General features: G+C 37.9%; 1 pseudogene; it reads right to left on the minus strand.

Moving 5' to 3' along the window:
• Positions 1-205: 205 nt before the first annotated feature.
• LOC119285205 lies at positions 206-13,903 on the minus strand (annotated as a pseudogene).
• Between the last annotated feature and the right edge of the window lie 380 nt (positions 13,904-14,283).

The following is a 14,283-nucleotide window of genomic DNA, read 5'->3' on the forward strand; positions in this document are numbered from 1 at the left end:
AATCAGAATTGCAATTCTATCAATGATATAGTCCATGAAACGGGGCAAAATTGGCCAAAATTGCGACTGGAGATTTATTTTATTATTTTACAGAAAAAGATGGTGATCAAGCCCAATATTTCTTTAATTGGTATACGTAGATGTACACGTATACACTGTAACCAAAACCAAAAGAAAGAAAAGAAAGATGTAATCAAAGAGAAGATTGAAGGAATATGTTTTATGGTCTCCTCCTACTTATTTCCCAGCCATACTTAATTACAATGAACAAATAATTATGTACAATAATGAAATGTAAACAAATAAGCATACCACTTGTGTCATGCAATAATGAATCCTATTACATATATTACACTGACATATTTAAGTATATTTATTTCACTGAACAAACACCATAATTTTGTAAACAACTAATACTTCATAGAACTTGACGAATTGCATGCAGTACATATGACATGGCCCTTTTATTTTTGCACTAGTAGTCTGCATCCCACACAGAGAAAGCACTAGAGGACTTCATCCACTTGGCAGTAATTTCAGGGTAGTGCCGGTTGATCACATCTCGTAGGCCTTCAGTTGTTTTGACCCATTGCATCCCCTTCTTGGTGTATGTTTTCTCATTGAAATTGCTTGTAATAAATCGATCTGCTTCGAGCCTCCTGTTTATAGAGATGTGTTAAATTAATATTCATATCTTAACTGAGTAGTTATCATATCAAATTAGTAGTTCCTCATTTGACTACTTCTTTTCTCTCACCAGTAAAGCACCCATAATGGTCACATCGTTATGTTTTCTTGCCTTTTTGAACTTCGGTTTGGGTAAATTTTGAATCAGTGAAAATTAGCTTAAGCCACATTCTCAGTTGTTTCCTAATACATTTAACAAGGCTTAAATCAAATTTGGTACTTTGTCTAGCATTCAATATCAGTTAAAACTAAATATCACCTTGATGCCATTAAAATGAAAATGTTGAATGCTGTTTCACTTATGGCAAATCCCTTGATTTTTTTCTCTGCCATAAGACCAACAAGAAGATCCAATTTCTCTACATCATCTCCATATATTGCTCTTATGTCTTCAATTGCATCCTTGTCACTTGTCAGATCCTCCCAACTTTTTATTGGAATCAGAAATAGTCTCCTCCTGAACTCATTGTACCTCGGTACACTTCTCTCCCTGTCTCGGTATACTTTAATTTGGAGGAAAATAAAATGATATTAATCTCAGTGCAATCATTATAAAAGGCATCAGACACGGTAATCCTCTTTATTTAACTTGAAGAGTACAGTTTTTGCTTAACATTGTTGTTTATACTAGTATGCAACAGTGTCCTTGTTTTTTAAATAAATGGTAGTTGTGATAGATTAGAGAGTGGTGCTAAGGTTACAAGATACAAACATGATATATGTCTTGGTAAGAGAATCTTGTATTTTCAATTTGGTTAGTACAATAACAGTTTCGGAATTCTTGAAAACTAAAAAGTATGTTGTGATAAATTTCAACATAGTAGTTTAAGGTTACAAAATACTTGTTCTAGTACTTAATTTGTTGCCAGTATGAGTTATTTTAAATATTTTTATGCATTGGATTATTCTTGGTGGATCCTTGTACCAATTTGACATGGTGCAAAATCATGATCCTCTACTGATAGTGGTATAAATTGGGTCCAAATTTCATACCTTCTAGGGCAGCAAGGTCGATTCTGTCAGATCGATTGGTACCATCCAAATTTTGTGGTATAAGGTCCCTGAAGAAACTTGGGTAGTTCCATAGTTCAAGTGCACCACAAGCTTGATATCCCATTGATAATGTTTGTTTTTCAAACCCTATTTTTGATAGCTGGTCTTCCCCCTTGAGACCAACCAACTCTCCAATATCGATGCTACATTTTGACACAAGAAAGAAATGGTGTCAGTGTTTATGTCAGTTATACTAAAAATGTGCTAACCGAGCAGAAAACTTATTGTGACCAAGATTATACATTCTACTTTTTATTGTATAGTAAAGAAGCTAAAAAACATAATAATTCTAGCTGTTTGTGTCGAGTTCAGTGTCTAATGTCAGGTTCAATAATCCATGATGTAAGAGTCGATATCTAATAGAAGAATGTCTTAATTTTTTTCCTCATTTCTTTATAACCTGTATCACTCTTTTTTGTCTGATCTAATGAAAGTTGTTAGTTTTCATTCCATCTTCTACATAAAAAAAGTAGAGGAATGGATGCCAAACATAAATCGTGTACTCACTCTTCCAGGTACGGTGGGGAATTATTTGCAGCGGGTTGCCCGGTCGGATCCTGAGCTTGAGAGTGCTTGGTATTAAGGAATGCATTCTGTAAACACTGGTAAACTCTTCAGTCAATGAATAAGGTACGCCATGGTTGATCGGCTCCTTCAATCCCACAAGCCCACCTAATGCCGTTCCTCCTATGTGACCAAATGTATCTTTTATTTTCTTACCCAATAATCCATACCTTCACAAAACAATCAGAATATCAGGTAAACTGTACACATTCTCACTAATTTAATTAATTTGAATTTGCAGATGTAAATAAAATTTCCACTTGGAAAAGTAATACCATCATCAGCGGATAATTTTTTTCTTTCGGTAAATATGATAAAATGAGATAAATATATCCTCACCAATTTGCACGCATTGCAGCTCTCATGGTTTTAGTCTTGAGAAGCTCGACAGTCCAATCAATAGTGTGAATCTTTGCAATGACAGCAGAAGTGACCAATTTGGCATACCGATATAATTCTTCATCTGATAGGATGGGCTGTTCTTCCTGAGATTAAAACAAAATTTGTAATGTTTTCTTCATATTTTCAGCATAAAGAAAACAAATTAATGTGTTGGTAAATAACAGCTTTATCGGTACGGTGGCAAGAAGTCAAGAGTAGCAAATTCTTCCTAAAAACTAAACAAATAGATAATAGTGATGCTTCTCTTACCTTTATTGCATCACAAACTGCATTGTGTTCCTTAACAAAAAGAGCTTGTAAGATCGAAACCCCAACCCAACCGTTGCGAACGTCGCCCGATAATGGCACACCATTCTCCTCATGCAAAAGAAGACCGTCATCTCCTATGACTAGTTTTCCATCAACATAAGTCCTGATCTTTTTTGCCTCTTTCTCATTATTACCATATACTGCACTCCCATCCCTTGGTACATACAAACATAGAAATTGCAAAAAATTACGACATTTTCTGTACAAATGTGCATTGATTTATATATATTCATCGATCGTCTCTATTTTTTAAGTTCATTCTTTGTGCTTAAGAGAAATTTCTGATAAAGATCTTAACTTAAGAAAATCTTAAGCATTACTCACCACCAAGCTGTGCGGACATTGTAGTAACCACTCTTTATTCCATCAGAATTCGTAGGTTGTTCTTTTGTGGCATAGAACTTGAACGATTTGAGGGGGCACTCATTGGCCACATATTTTGGAGCTGTGATTTCAATCTGGAAGAAACCAAGAAAATTGAATTATATATCAACTAACAATTAGAGGTGGCAGAACCTGAGCCAACCCGAGAAATCTGCTCGACTCGACTTAAATCCGACCCGACATTTTCCAAAAAGTCAAATCGACCTGACCTGAACCAACCAGACCAGATCCAAAACTGACCCAATCCAAGATCAAATAGCATCCAATCCAACTCAAATCAATATACGATCAAAAAAAGTTGATATTGAAATTGGTCTGACATGACCCGTCCATCCCCCAACCCGACCCAACTCGACCCGACATATTCTAGAAGGCCAAACTAACCCAACAAGTCTAACCCAAACCCGAACCCGACCCGCCCGCGTAATTTACCACATGTAACTACAATATATATTTCAAATTCTCAATGGAAGATGATTTTCTATTTTTAAGACTTCAACAAATTAAGGCTATCAAATTAAGGAATTAAATCAAGCATGCACCTGTTTGGTATCCTCCATATGATCCATCCAGTCATGAACCATGAACTGTATCCATGCAGCTGCTAGTATATTGAACTGTTTCCCTGTGTCCTTGTATTCTCTCCTGGCTAACAGCTTTGTTGCCACAACAAATGGATCTGGGCTCATCAACTGCATCGATAAATAACATTTAATTACTTTATTGATAATTTGATGATTCAAAAGCATACCTCGGATTTCCATCTGTTAACAGTATGATATAATTAAAAGAAAATTGTTTTGTTTTTAAATCAACAAGCACACATTAGCTCTTATTTTTAATATTGACAAAACTCGTGTATTTTTTTTGAGTTTCAACGTTAATTCATTCATTTACTTATTTGAAGCTTGCAGAACGAACTACAAACAAAAAGTTTCATCAAAAGGAGTTTTATTAGTCTTGAAGTCAAAGTGTCAAACTAAATATTAAATAAGAAATAAAAATAAAACACTTTTTGGTGATCTTTACTCCTTTAATTGGCTTCTTAGACTTTAATTTCAGGTTTATTCTTCATTAACTAAATTCAGTATGTATAGTATCTAATTTTCTACTGAACAAAATAATAGGGATGCAAATTGAAATCAGCAGATAAGAAGAGCACATCTAAAGCATGCATATATATACAACAAGAATTACCAAAATAAAAGGGAAATAAGTGCTTAACTAATTTACATTAAGTTATTAACTTGTATTGTTAGAGCTTAATTAGAAATTTGGAATTTTGTAAGAAAATTACTAGATTTTTTGTAAAGAGTGTATAATTAAGTACCTCATCCTGTTGATCAACTGGCTTCATGTTTCTCCCAAAAAAGGTGTATTGGCTACCAGCCTTAGCATTATGGGGGTCGTTGTACTTGCCATCTCCGGTGCGGTACGGGAACTCCTTGGGGTCAAACAGAGCACCATGAGAACTCCCAACAGCTAACATGTTGTATTTTTCGAGGAGGGTCCGGCGGGTGTTCAGGTAGAGTAAACCGATCGGAACAGGCATCTTGTGCCACAAGTTTCTCTTGTCAAATGCATGAATGAACTACATGAAATTAAGAAAAAATAATACATTGGAAATTTAATTAGGTATGCATATGTAAATTAAATACTTCAACTAATGAGGAATATCAATTGAATAGTTAATAAGGTGGTACACAAGCATGATAAAGCTTAAGTATATATGCGTGCTTCTAATGGCCATATTTATGAACATGATTTGTTAGTTACCACCATATGCATGAAAAAATAATACATATTGGCATGCATACTCATTTGAAAATATACTTCATTATAACAGATTTCCCTAATTAAATGGTGCATCAAACTTAATTTAGCACAATTTTTGAGATATTAAAATGAATATATATATATATATATATATATATATATATATATATTCAAATACTAATTTAAAACAGATCAAACAATTAAAATGCGGCATCAATAGCTCCAAATATAATTCAACTTTTAGTTGCGTTAGAATTGACACACACACACACACACACACACACTTTTAGTTGCGTTGTATATATAAGATCAAATAAAGAAATGTTTACAAATTTTATTTATGATAAATTATTCTAGTATAAAAAATACTTCATAAATGCCAAGATGTAATTAATTATGTGCTCATCTATATATGTATGCATCCTCTCTAATTAACACCCTTATCTTGCTATAAAATAAAACGCTGACCACATCAATAACATGCATACTGATTAATTTTCATACATAGCATAATATTTACGATCATACATTAATATATAACCACTACCTGATATCTTGAAGGAATATGTATGTATGTATGTAACTGTATGCAGTATGTACATCAAATAAATAATTGATATATATATATATATATATATATATATATAAATATATATATATAACTCTTAAACATTAATTAATTAAAACGTACTAGAAAGCCAATCTTGTCACCGAAAGACATCTTAGAGAAAACATCACGGAGGTCCGGATGAACACGAGGCTTGAAGAGACCTGAACCCATGGCTACATGCAAACAAATTAAATGAATGTATGATCTTGAATATGAGGACTTACGAAGAAGTAACAATAATATATTCTTTGGAAGTTACAACAATCAATAAGGTGTAGTACTATATTTATAATAGAAAAGGCATGCATATCAACCCATTCTCAGTATGTTCTGATATTCAGGCCTGTTTAGTTCGCAAAGTTTTTTCATCGCTACAGTGACTTCGAATGTTTGGACACTAATTAGGAGTATTAAATGTGGATTATTGACAAAACCCATTCCATAACCCCCGGGTGCTTTTGCGAGACCTTTCTAGTGAGCCTAATTAAGCCTAGATTAGACAATGTGGTGCTACAGTAAACTGTCTCTAATGACGAATTAATTAGGCTTCATAGAAAGGTCTCGTGATTTGCAGTCCATCCGTGTAATTTGTTTTATAATTAGATCATGTTTAGTCCTCCTAAATAGCATCCGAAAAGTGATACAGTGAACTTTGCAAACAAAGTTTGCAATCTAAACACAGCCTCAATGACACGTGCATGATTGATTTGCTGCGTACTATATATGCGTTTAAATAAAAAAAGGATATGATGTGTAGGTGTAGCTGCTCAGAACTGATAATTTTATGGTAGGTGTAGCTGCTCAGAACCGATAATTTTACGGGAGCTGATACAGTGATACCATTGTCCTCCCTCCGTCCCTAAATGATGATCATCGTTGGTTTCCATGCCACAAGTTTGACCGACATTTGTATCTCTGAATAAATTTATTAAAAAACTAGATCCAAATATCTATCTAATGATGTTAATTTTGTACTATAACTAGTAATATATTTTTATATATATTTAGTCAAAGTTGTTTATCGGGAAGCAAAAACAATAGTTATTTAGGGACGGAGGGAGTAGTTCCCATTGTTGATACAGATGATTTGACCAGGCAAGTTCGTTCTACATTCCTTGAGTTGTACATGTAAATTTGTTTATTATGCGACGAAAATTGTTTATTATGCATGTAAAACCAATTTGTCGAGCTTAATAAAGAACATTAAACAACTTGCATACTAAGCATTTTGCCGGCATAAAAAGACATCTAGTAACATGCATTTTACAACACCGTGCATACTAAATAAATTTGGGTGCATAATAAATATTTTGACCAAGTAAATAGAAGGTCGGCGGGTACAGCTTTCCTGATTATTTTGACAAGTAAATATTTTGGGCCCAAAACCAATGGCGAAAGTGAAACCACGTGAGAGCAACGTTGCAATCTGCTGTTTAATCTCTCCCTAATAATAATAATAATAATAATAATCTTTATATTTATATTTACCTACTAATAAACCGCCTATTGTTTCTGGTCGTACGTCATAAAAATTGCCCTTAAATTTGACAAAAATTACTCACCAATGCCACCAGTAAGTGGCAAAAACGATTCGTTTTTCTTAGAGTCTCCAGCCGTCGCGCATGATTCATATAAAAAATCCCACCACAAGTAACTCTTGCACAAGCAGCCTACTGGCTAGAGTCGTACTCTTCCACTCGGGAGACCTGGGTTCGATCCTGATTTCTTCCTTTTTCTGCCTTTTCTTCTTTTATTAATTCCGTTCGTCATCCCCTCGCTTCGCTCTTCGCACCTATTTTTTTCTGCGCGGCCAACATCAGGTTTTCCCGTCCCGATCTGCTCGTGCTGGTCTTCTCTCTCTCTCTCTCTCTCTCTCTCTCTCTATATATATATATATATATATATATATATATATATATATATATATATATCGAGCAAGGTTCCTACCTGGCGCAGCACGGATTCTTTCTCTCGGCTGCCGCTGCGGCGCTCCCCCTTCAATATGGTCGGATCGACGCCAATGATCCCATCTAACCACATCAAGTAGCAGTCATGCGCCCCCAGGCGGCCCCTTCACCGGAAGCACCCCCAGCCCCCCTCCAACTCCGTCCTCCTGCTGGCGCCCAAGTACCGTCCGAAATTGCTCCGCCCAAAGCCCGTGACGCACGCCGAAATTTGCGGCCGTCTGCCCGTGCTATGATTTCTGGATATGATGCATTGATGCTAGATGGTGCCATAGTTTGTTTTCTTTACTCTTCATTGTTTTTGGATCATGGTGTGCTCATGTTGATTTGCAACCCAGTTGATAGTCCGTACGACAGAGGTTAGTTGGTCTAACTATATTTACTAGCTATTTTAATTAATAACGTTATAGAATCTTTGCTGAACTCCCTTTGTGTTGGTTCTTCTTGAAGTGAAGAATTGACGTCTAGACTTGCATAATTCAGTTCCTGGATGAAAAATTTACATGTCCTTTTAGTCTGAAAATCATAGTGGGCCTTGGAGCATGATGCAGAAAATTGTAGGTATGCCCTGCACTTCCCATACATGAAGGCAAATGATTTCTTTTTGGATGCCACTGTCGTCCGACACATGGTTTTTATCAGTGAGTAAATGGTACAAAGTTCGAATTATCAGTTTACGTTCGTCCGGATGGATCGATAGCTTCCTCGCGGTCATCATCAGGAGAAATATCACCAATCTAGCGGACGGCCAAACCGAGCGGTCGATACAGGAAACCAGCCCCTGCCATTCCTCATCTCTGTATTTGTGTTAGGCCCAGCTCAATGTAGAGGAAGAGGAGGAGGCCAGAAAGAATGAAGCTACAAGACAGAAGGCTTTTAATCTGAAGGCATGGTTCAGTAAGTTGGACGAGCTGCTGACAAACTATTCTGGTTCAGCATTGGTGGTGTTCTCTTCTGGTTCAGCAGAAAGTTGTTGAAGTGAAAGATGAAGAGGAACTTGTGGAAGAGCTAAAGACAGGATCGGACGTGGTAGAAAGAAGAAAGCAAAGCCTAAATGGTATAATGATGTGAATTCAGATTTCATATGTTATCTTCCCTGCTTCATGAATATGATAGCATGGTTGTCATCCAGATAATGCACGCGCCTTTATTTGTCATATACTACCAATGCACTGTAGTTTGATGTGTAATTTGTATTAACTGCTCAATGGGCATTCCTTAAATAATTAGAGGGAGACTGCTTGATATCTTATTGTTTCAAACAATTCTGATGAAGCGCTCAACCCGCGACTGAGTACTGCCACGCTCAGCCACGTGTCCAGGATGCGGAAGCTGTGACGCTTGCTGGAAAGCTGGTCAAGTAGGCCCCGACTGTAAGTGTTAGCTGATTGATACTGCACATCACACTATTTCCAAGAAACAAGTCGATTTGCAACAATTTCCAATCATTAGTTGGACATTTGTCGACGAAAATAAATGATGTTTTCTATATTGAGTTTGTATATACGACCTCACCACTGTTTAGCTGCCTTATGAGATCCAATTTATATTTTTCAGTTTCTACACCAAAGTGCTTCATTTATATGTATTACTGTAGAGACACGGGAAATTGTTGTTGCTCATGCAACCCTAAACTTCAGTTAAATGTTTGTAATTTCACTATCGTTTTTTTTCTGGATTGTACTACTTTTCAGGTTTCAGTGTCTAAATCTTCAGTACAAAACAGTGTCTGAGAGTATATGCCATTAAGAGGATTATTGCCGCCAATATAAACTTTTTGCTTTGTCCCTCCAAATTTCCAGTTTTCTTCTAGAGTTGAACGTGTTGTTGGTAGTTTGCCTTCATAGAGTTTTCGTAGCAACTGTGACAGAATATATTGTTATCAAATCTGTAACTATTTATAACCACAATAGTAAATTCCACCAAGAGCTCGAGCGAGCAGACTGTCACTGGGCCATATATCCTCATTTTGCTCCATCAAGTTTCATTGGATATTTCTCTCAATTTAACTGAGAAGAAAACAAACATCTACTGAGTATTTCAATTTTCTAAAAGTAATAAAATTAGTGGGAAGCTTAGAAAATTTGCTTTTGCTGTCTTTGTACATCCATGTCATAATGTCACTTTCATCATGGATAATCTCTGTCCATCTTTCCAGTGAAATAATGTGTTTTGAAGTACAAGTGACTAAACCATGGTGATTGTTTTTTGCTTGAGCAATGAGAAGTCACCAAGATCCACATTAGATGTAACAATTTATATTATATGTAGCTTTCTTGCTTATCGATTATATACGAAAATGTAGTTTTCCATGCCAGTCATTTAATTTCTTTACCCGTGCTTTGGCCTGTCGTTGCTGGGTTCCCAAGTTGATTTGTTTTATTTTATTCTTGCAGATGTAGAGTATGATTTCCCTGATGTTTTGTAAACTGGTTTCAAGCACGTTGTGCAGGATTTAGCTATACATTTTGGTGTAAGGTGGGATCACTAACTTGTGTTCTTCGCTGAGCATTGAAAACTTGGGAATTTCTGACTGTGCTAACTTAAACTATGGTATTCATGGAGAACATCCCTGGTAATCTCAGAATCGTTTCCTGCACAGTAGAACATCAATTATTTGACGATAAAAGTTAGTTCAATTCAGTTATTCCAGTCAGCTAGCTAATGTGGTTCTTGCAAATAGCAGTGACAGCACCATACCACATTTCTTTCATAGTGGGGTTACATCTGAGGGCTGAGGCAACAGATATTTATTCTCTCTCTAGATGTTGTATCAGGAAGAAGCTTACTAACAAGGATCAAAAGAAAACATCAGTCACGCCTAATTGTGAAGAAGAGTACGCCAATAGAGTTATTTGGGTTGTATAAGAAGAATACCGGCCAGTTCAGGTCGAGGCTAGACAACTGTTGCTTAACTGGGTTCAAGTTAGCTCAGTTTTTCCGACAAGATTTAGTTTTTTCGTCTGGTGTTTATTCTCGAGACATTTTATATAATTATAAATACCAAGCAAGCAGTCCCTTTGATCACAGCAAGACAGTTCACTTAGTAAGCAATGCAATCTAAGGACATATATTTGAGGTTCTAGATAATTTTTGTGGGCCATAGATTGTATGTTGTCAGTGAGATGTGACGAGGTGAGAAATATATGCTTTGCATGGAAATGACATTACTTTGCACATGCCACTTATTTTAACGCGTGAACAATCATTTTGTGTAAATAACTAAATATACAGTTTGCCAGTGTTCAAAATTGCAATTAAAATTTCATTCACTGCACAGGGAATCTTTTTTTTGTAAAAAATATAAATTTCGTCAGGCCGATTTATCGCAATAGGGGGTCAGAACTAAAATTATGTCATATCAGTTGTGTTAATCGGTGGGGCAGATTTATCAGTCTGTCAAGTGATTTATCAGGCATGTATTATAAATTGGTCTGGTCCCTCTAGGCAAAAACATCAAAATTTATGGCAAAATTCCTCCACCTCGGTCGCTAAGTATGCTGATACAACACTTGAGCGAGCATCATAGTCATGACTCTCGCCAACTACAGCAAACAAACACCTCCCGGAATTTGACTTTACCGATCAGTGGTGGCAAGCACGGAGGAGCCGTTTGGGAAGCGAGCCGAAGAAGTTGATGTAGAGCTCGCAAGGCAAATACGTTGACAGGGTGGATCGGCGCACGGCGCGGCTGCTCACGCGATGCCAAGCTGGAGGTTGTTTCAAATCCGTCCAGGCTTTGCCCTCATCCACGCCAGCACCGTCTAGATTAATATGGAATGTGGTGTCTTTATTGGATTAAAGAAATGTGATATTTTTCTTTTCCCATTCCAACGCACGGGCATGTTTACTAGTAATAATAAAGCACGGATTGATTTTGTCGGGTTCACCATCATCCTCTTTTTTTACTTCTTCCATACATGGTCTCTTTGGCCGGTTCCTACGAGGTGATACTATTCCCGAGAAGAGACCGCCTGCCTAGCCGTATGGCTCGCAAGCCAGCATGGGCTTGAGCCCATTTAATTTATCGCCTGACGCCAGCATGGGCCATAGCCCATTTAATTTATCGCCTGAGAACCGTTCCTCGCTAAAATATGCTCGTGTGTGTAGCTTGCATCGATCAATTCGTCCATTAAATAATACCACCTCGGTCTCTTAGCTCTGTCTAGACCAATTCATATATGTTTCTGAAACTTTCACTGACGTGGGAGCTGGCTGCTGACTGAATTTGAATACAAGATGTGATGATGGCCGATGGCTGCATGGGCCAAAGAAAGGATGGATAGACGAGATGTGATGTTCTCACGGGACCAATGAGGACGGATTTCTAGACACGATGGGAAATCAAATATCTCTTCATCTCAAATTTGTGGCTAATATGTGGATCGGGTGTGTGTGTCTTCTTCTCGGGACCAGCTTGGCGTGTGCTGCGAGTCCTCCATTCAATATTAAATAGATATATTACCCAAGAGGGTCAAGTTTATGTTTATTCAGATATCATGTTATAAAAATATCATTTTCTACTTTTTAGTGCACCATATTTTTTATGCATGAATTGTGATATAGAGGTTATCTGTTTTGACAGTACATGAAAATCATAGCATGTACGTTTCACTTTTGCTTCAGACTGTAGTACTTTTTCAAATATTTGCATATGCTAAGAAAAAAGTGAATAACTACAGGAAGCAAAATGTGAGTTCTGCTTATTACTCAACACCGCTTTGGGGAATTTAAGAATGTCAGACAAGCCGCGTTGGCACTCTGTCAGAGTTGAGGAAGACGTGGCCCATATACAGTATACACAAATAATCATATTTAGCGTTGTTCATCCGACCATGTCCTGAACTATGCGCCGCAACGAACCCTATTTTTAATTGAATCATATTTCCTATGCACATGTCTGCTATGGTTATTAAGGTGCTAGATCTCCTTTTTTCCCATTGCAACGCACGTCCTTTTTGCTAATTACTCCTATATTTTGAAACCACGTGAGAGTAACGTTGCAATTTGGAGTATGTCTGTCGCTCTCTGGGTTTGCTCTTTCTCCTGGTCCAACGCAAAGAAAAGATGCTATCCCAAAAGGAATCTAAGGCAGAAACGACAACAAAGAGCCACTTTTCTTTTTTTGAGCATAACAAAGAGCCACTTGGTTTGGCGGGCCGGACGAACCCACCCGTGTGCTTCTTATATCTTAGCTTATCCCATCTCATCACTCGTTTCTCTCTCAAAAAAAAGAAAATCTCATCACTCGTCCGTCCTTCATCCTATCCTTATCCTCAACTCTCTCTCTCTCTCTCAAACTATTTGTCTCTCCTCTCCGTCTCTCTCTCCATGAGCCAGGCCTGGCGCGGCGGCGGGCCGTGCTCGACCCCAGCCGGCCTGGCGGTAGGGGGGAGACGGGCCGACCTCGAGCTCGGCGAGCACCTCCAGTCCCTGGCCATGAAGGTATCCGACCCCTAGGCCCTGCCTCGTTTGGGTCGCAGCCACACAGCGGGATAGCTAGATAGCCCCATCAGGAGTACAGTCCGGCGTCATCGATGCGGTTGCCATGCATGCCAAGAGGCAATCCACACTGGCCTTTGGGAGCCCAAGGAAGAACTACGGGTGGGTTTGGTTTGCTGTCGCTGCCCTGCCAAAGACATAGGCCGGCCAAATCTTGGCGATCGATTTGGCTGCCCAGGAATCGGCCGGCGCAGACCTAAAAAATGAAGGAAATTGACGGGTATGCAAACACGAACCTTGTGTCTGGTTAACGGCCAAATTTTGGTATGGCTGTCGCAGACACTCATCCAAACACGCACTACATAACAGTTCGTCGATCAAAAAGACGAGAAAGTCACTGGAGAATGAAATAGCACATAATGGAATCGATTGCAAAAATCACAAGAAGAATTGCTTGGCGCATCAGTCCCACTGCAGCACTTTCTATGGTGGTCCGGCTGCCTGTTGTTGTCCATGCATCTCCTCGTTCGCTCTACGGGCACGTTTGGTTCTATGCCACGATTGCCCAAGCAAGGAAACAAGAATTCAAGAAACGATGTGAACAGCAAGGCTACTACTTACCTCTAGAAGGAAAACCTGGAGATGTGCTGAGCTCTCAGAATCCCCGCACGGCTGAAGAAAAGAGGCTCAACCCATGCTGGGTGCACGCCGCTATATATCAATCGATTGAAGGTTGGCTGGACCTACGACTCCAATATTAATATTGATGAAAAAGGAAAACAATTGATGTGACATGTGACTGACCGATTGGCATGTCTTTATGTTTAATGAAAACCTGCAGTGATTTTCTAGGGTCTGCAACATCCTATCCAAAACTATAATGAAAACCTAAACAGTATATTCATTCATAAAATTTGTAGGATCCAATTTTGTAAGATCTAATCATAATTTTTTTTAAAAAATTATACCATATCCGTCCGAATTTATCTATCTCTTTGATGAGTTGTGAATGAAATCCTTTTAGATGCTGAGTTGACCTAGAAAAACTGATCCATCGGTTTCCAGGCCAGGCTGGCATCATAAAAAATGGAG

Source organism: Triticum dicoccoides, chromosome 4A, assembly GCF_002162155.2.
Source record: "Triticum dicoccoides isolate Atlit2015 ecotype Zavitan chromosome 4A, WEW_v2.0, whole genome shotgun sequence".
Lineage (NCBI taxonomy): Eukaryota > Viridiplantae > Streptophyta > Magnoliopsida > Poales > Poaceae > Triticum > Triticum dicoccoides.